Source organism: Notamacropus eugenii, chromosome 3 (assembly GCF_028372415.1).
Source record: "Notamacropus eugenii isolate mMacEug1 chromosome 3, mMacEug1.pri_v2, whole genome shotgun sequence".
Classification (NCBI taxonomy): Eukaryota; Metazoa; Chordata; class Mammalia; order Diprotodontia; family Macropodidae; genus Notamacropus; species Notamacropus eugenii.
The window spans coordinates 488,671,143-488,677,022 of NC_092874.1; positions in this window are offsets into that span (position 1 = coordinate 488,671,143).

The following is a 5,880-nucleotide window of genomic DNA, read 5'->3' on the forward strand; positions in this document are numbered from 1 at the left end:
GCAGCCAAATGTCTATTTGGGAGAGGGGGAGGGAGTAGCGCTTAGGCTGGATGTAAGGAAAACCTTCTTGGCCCTGGCAACAAAAGTGGGCTGGACCAGGCTGAGCTGGGCCTGTCTGGGCCGGCCTGGCCCTGGGTAGAAAGGTTCTCAGTAATGAGTCTTTGGGGGGATGAGTTGAAGGAACTATTCGGGGGATCCTTTCCAGGGAGGAAATTCAGGATTTATGGGAACCCCAGAAGGCAAAATCTTCTTGTAGTTGAGGAAAGGAAGGGCACAGAGCCCAGTGGCCCTGGCAGCTGCCCAAAGTCTGCCCTGGCTTCTGTACTTTGGGCATGGCCTGCTCCTGAACCACCCTGGGAGGCACAGCAGGACAGTTTCCCTCATCTGCAGTGGGAGAGAGAAAAGGCTCCAGGAAGGTGATGGAAGAGGTAGTAGAGGCAGTGGAGGGAGGGAAAGTAAAGGAACAGGACCAAGAGACCACGGTAAGGTGTCAGAGAGGAAAGAGCTGGAGGAGAAAATGAAAGGAAGGGGAAGAAAAGAAGGGAGCTAGCAGCAAGAGAGGGGCAAGGGGAGACAGGAGGCAGAAGGTGGGTAGGTAGGAGTTGGGATGGAGAAAGGGGGGAGAGCCAGAAGGCAAACCAGGGAACAAGCTTTGGAACAAGACCTGTCCCAGGTGGCACCCCAGGGCCCAGGAAGGGAAAGTCCCATTGGCCTACCCATCGATACCAACTAGAAAGTGAGTGAGGCAGACCCTGTGGGGAGGGAGCACTCTGCCTCCTCCAACCCCATCCGGTGCCTTGAGCTCTTTTTTGAGGGCCACTGTTTAAAGACATAGAAAGAGAGAGTATCCCGAGGTAAGTGCCTTCCATGTGGCAGACCCTATGCCAACTGCAGAGGATACAAAAGAGGCAAAGACAGTGCCCTCCCTGGAGGACCTCACAGACTAATGAGGAAGACAACATGCGAACAGGCCTGGAGTGGTTGCCCCCTGAAGGAGGGACCATGCCAAGGTCAAGTTAGGCTCAGCCTCAGGAACAATTTCCTAACCCTTTGGGCTTTCCAAGAGAGGAATGGGCTGCTTCAGGAGGTGGCTGATTCCCCGCAATGTATGTATTAAAGGTGGATGGGACCTAAAAGGACATTGAGTCTAGACCCCATTTTACAGGTTAGGAAACTGCAGCTCAGAGACATGAAAGGATTTACTTAGGGTCCCACAGCAAGTCAGCCTCAAAGGCAGGATTGGAACTCATTTCTGTCTTCTGTGCCAAAGCCGGGTGATGGAGCACAATTAGAAGAACAAATCATCTAACCCTGTAAAGATGACAACCTGGGGAGCCCCTGGCATGAGGGGCCAGCTGCCTCCCTCAATCTGGCCATGGTGGGCTCTCCAAAGTCACCTCCCTGGTAGCAGCCCAGTATCAACAGGCAGCAGCCCCTGTGAGATGCCTTGTTATTCTAGGCCTTGTCCATCACATGTGTGGTCAGCTGTAGAAAACATCTCCTGGGCCCTGGACACCCAGGCTGTCCAGGAAGGGACCTGAACACCCAAGGCCTCCATCCTACAGCTCATCTCCACAGCCTCTGGCTCTTTGTCCAGGCCCAGGTGATCCTTAGCCCAGACTAAGCTCAAAACTGCATCTAGTGTGACCTCTTTCAGAAGATGATGGCCCTCAGGATGCAGAAGAGGGTGTGGCCCCTTTATACGATGGTCAGCCACTGAGCCATCAGGCCCAAGGGCATGCAGACCCCCACCCACCCACCCTCCTGGCCTGGCTGAGATTCCATGGGGGGCTACTCACAGGAACCAAGACATAAAGTCAGGCATCCATTGAGAGCAGCAGGGGATCTCAGGCCCACAAACCGAGGCCACCTCCAGGCAGGTGTTCAGAGTGTGTTCAGACTGGCCACCTTTGCTCTGAGCCACCAGCCTCCTCAAGAGGAGACATCATTTTCAAGGCATCTGCCAATTCCTTGTACTTTAAAGGACCTGTGAGAAGATGCTCAGGGCAGCCAGAGAATCTCATGACCTTCAGCTCTTGGCAAGGGAGCTCCCCTTCTGTGATGCCCCACCAGACGAGCAAATCCCTGCTCAATCCCTGCTAGCCCTGAGGAAGGTTTCCCTACCAAATGTCAGTCAAGGCTGCTTCTGAGAAAGGCAGGCAGGCACTGACAGGCATTGATGGAAGACTGCTATTCTTAAGCTCTCCATTCTGCTGAAAAGTTGAGGGAGAGAGCAAGATGGAAAGCAAGTTCCCACTCTAATTGTCTAGTAGATGAGAGAGAGCATGGAGGCTGGCCCAGGTCAGGGAATTGCCTCAGCAGAAGAGAGACATCTTGTCTGGAGTTAACCAAGTCCCCAGAAAGGTCATGGTGCTTCTGTGCTTCTCTCACTGATGGGGACAACTTTTCTAAAGAAAGAGTCACCCAAAAAAATGACCATCATAACAGCTGACCGACACTGGGCTTTAAGCCCCCGAAGCACCTTTCAAACTTTTTTCCACTCTGGAAGGAAGGAACGTTATTATGTCTATTTTACAATGAGAAACTGAACCTCAGGGACATTAAGTGATTAGTCCAGGGTCCCACAGAGTCAGGTTCCAACTCAGTTTTCCAGACTCTGTCCACTGCTTGTTCAACTCTGCCTCGTCTTTATGACATATACTCTGTGTGTCCCTTTCTCTCTGGAATTCTCATCGGTTACTTAGTTATGTGGAAAAGCCACACAGAGCTCAAGCCTCCATCAAGTCCAGCCACAGCCATAAGCCCTCTGGCAATGGCTATAACTGAGAGGAAACAGCAAAGGAAATGACAGGGGAAAATCAGATAATGGAATTATCACTTCCCATTCAAAATCACTCAGCCCCCGAGCACAAATGAGTGCAGTCTCCCACAGTCATTGTGCTCTCTCCTCTCCTCATTTCCTCCTGCTTCCTGCTGGGTTAACTGTATTTCTGTACTCAATAGGAGTGGGGGAGGGGGAGTGTGCTCAGTGTGTGATGTGTAGTATGTGTGTTCTCTGTGTGTATGTGCTCTGTGTGGTGTGTGTGTGTGTGTGTGTGTGTGTGTGTATGTGGTGTGGGATGTGTATTCTACCCTCCTTCAATGGTCCAAAGAGAGGGAGAACTCAGGCTTAAGGGCTATTTACTTTCTGTCTCCAGGTACCTGCGTCTGACTGAGGCTCGTTGTTTGCCCGCTCCGCTCCTGAGGCTCCCTGGCATAGTCCAGGAATTCCCCAGCCAATGATCCTATATCTTCCCTTGTTGAGGCTTGGAAGCTCACTGACCTGAGGCCACCACCACTTCACTATATGTTCAAGCTGCCATCCACCAAAGCAAGGTCGGGACCGCTGTTGCTTCAGAGAAGAATCATCAACCTTTTGGAGCAAAAGCACCTAGTGGAAGATTCCCTGAGGTGATTCTACATAGGTTCAGTTCTGTTAGTAGTAGACCTCATGACCCCAGCTTGCTGACACCCAAAAGACTGCTATGGCAGTGGTGAGGCTTCCAGGACCACCCTTCCTAACATGACCACTCTTAGTTTAGTTATGGCACCTGGATTCCATTTACCACTTCCCCATATAATGTTGTACCATTTAACAACATTAGTTTAATTGTTGTTCTTCTAATATAGCAGAAGCTCTTTGTTCCACAACCAAAGAATTAAAACACTCTTGGATGAACTGAGCAATATCAATTTTAACTCTAAAGTAACAACTTGAAGATATCAAGAAATTCCATCTAAATAGACACATGGCTTCCAGGTCCCTCTTGGAGAGGTAGTTCAACTTGGCAAAGTTGCTTTTATTGGGAGCCCAAATACAAGACACCACATGGCTTCATGAATCCTTGGCCAGTTCTTGCTATACCCTTAAAGGATGACCTTAAAGAAACTGACCACCATGAAGCTCATTGCAGCCTCTGCTTCAACACTGAAGATGAGGAGGCAAATCAATCCTACAAAGACCTCAAGATCCTCCAATTCAACTCTGATTCTCTGATTATTCTCTGATATTTGGTGACCTGGGCACAGGGAGGATGACCAGAAAGTCTGTTGGAAAAATGTTTCAAGTATAAAAAACAGACGAGACCACTTGTAGATCACTCAAAAGCTCTGCATTTAATCTACTATACAGAATAGAAGACAAATATTTTCTTTAAGGAGAGAGTTGGAAAGAAGGTGCTACACATCAGAGAAACCGAGTCTGACTATATAGTAACAAGTATCAGGTTACTAATATAAGAATCATCACAGAATCATCTCTCTAAGACTTCCCACTAATTAAAGCAAAGGTCAAAACGGACATCAAATTGGAATAATGGCAAAGCTGGGATGACAATGCAGTGACAAGAGCTTCACCAAATGACAGAATTTGAGAGTTGGGTGGGATATCAGTGCCCATCTGGTCCAACTCATACACAAAGGAATCCCACCAGATCACACCAGCAAACGATTATCCAGCCTCTGCTTGAAGACTCTGGAGGATGGAGGGGAACCCACCACCTTCTAAGCAGCCTGTTCTGCTTCAGGTCAGCTTTGTCACTTCCTTCAGCCAAGCCTCATATGTCAACCTGATCAAACCATCAATGATAGAAAATGAGAAATGGAAAAAGGCAAAGATCTTGATAGACCGTGATTATCACCACTTCTTGCAAAACATCAGGTGATGAAAGACAGTTGCCACAGTGAGGAAGCCAAATGACCCAGAAACTGCCTCAACCAGCAACCAAGACAGTAAGGTCAGCTCAGCATGCCAACTTCTTTGTAAAACATTACAAAGATTTGGGGACATGTCTCTGGAGAGGAGGACTCCACTTGGGAGCTTTATCTGGGATTGATCAGGGTGTTCTCAGAATAGTCTCTGTGACAACCCAGAGAGACTCTCCACCTGGAACTCCCATTCCTAGCTGCCCTAATTTGCAGGGACATGGTTGAGAAAAAAATCAGCATTTTGTTCTCTTTGTTTTCACATTGCCATTGGACAGTGGTTCACTGGTGCATTTCCTTCACACGCCAGATCAGTTCCTTTGAGATCCCTTATGTTTGTATGAAGGCTTAGGTTTCCACATTTGTCGTATTATTGCACCCATTTGGTCAAGATTACCCAACAATTTCTCACACATTTCAGCCAAAATGAGTAGTGTGAATTTTGCATTACCGGATTGCAGGTGGCTGGCATTTAACCTAGAGCACATTCTGATTGCTCCTAAAGGTGATTCATTCTTTTAAGAAGACTTAGATTGCTTTCCTTACTGTGAGAGAATTTTTGGACTACAGGCCCATAGCATAGGGTTTTCTGCCAGCAGAGTAATCAGCTACAAGGGCTTAACCCTTTGGGAGCCACACAACACACACAAGTTTGGGGTTTACCTGACTCTGTCTTCTTTCTTTTTGAACTGAACCTGTTTGTCCTGTTGTTAGATGGGTTTGGATTTCTCTGGGCCTTGATAGGGATCCTTTGGAGTGATTTGGGGTGCCCAATGTTGTTGCAGGGACGCAGAGAAATTTTCCAGAATTAAACCCAGTTTGTGAGATTGTAATGTTAATGGGATTTAAGATCTTCCCTGCCATTAATAAGTCTCATGTGGAGCCCATTAAGGGAAGCTTGCTTAGGGAAAGCTTGCTTATAGGAAGGCTTTTGTACCTTTTGCTAATTTCTAATTAGGCGCTGAGTCATGAGAGTTGTGCTGCATTCTGGCTCTGAGAAGTGTATATATACTCTGAGGTGAGGTTTTGTTTTGGGAGCTCATTTATGAAAAGGATCTTGTGATTCCCTGGTGGAGACTCTGAGTGGCCATATGTTCAGATGCCTCCCCCATCCCCCACTGTTCAAATGTAAAGACGCTCTCAATCCAGGGATGTATGTAAAGTGTATAACAATAT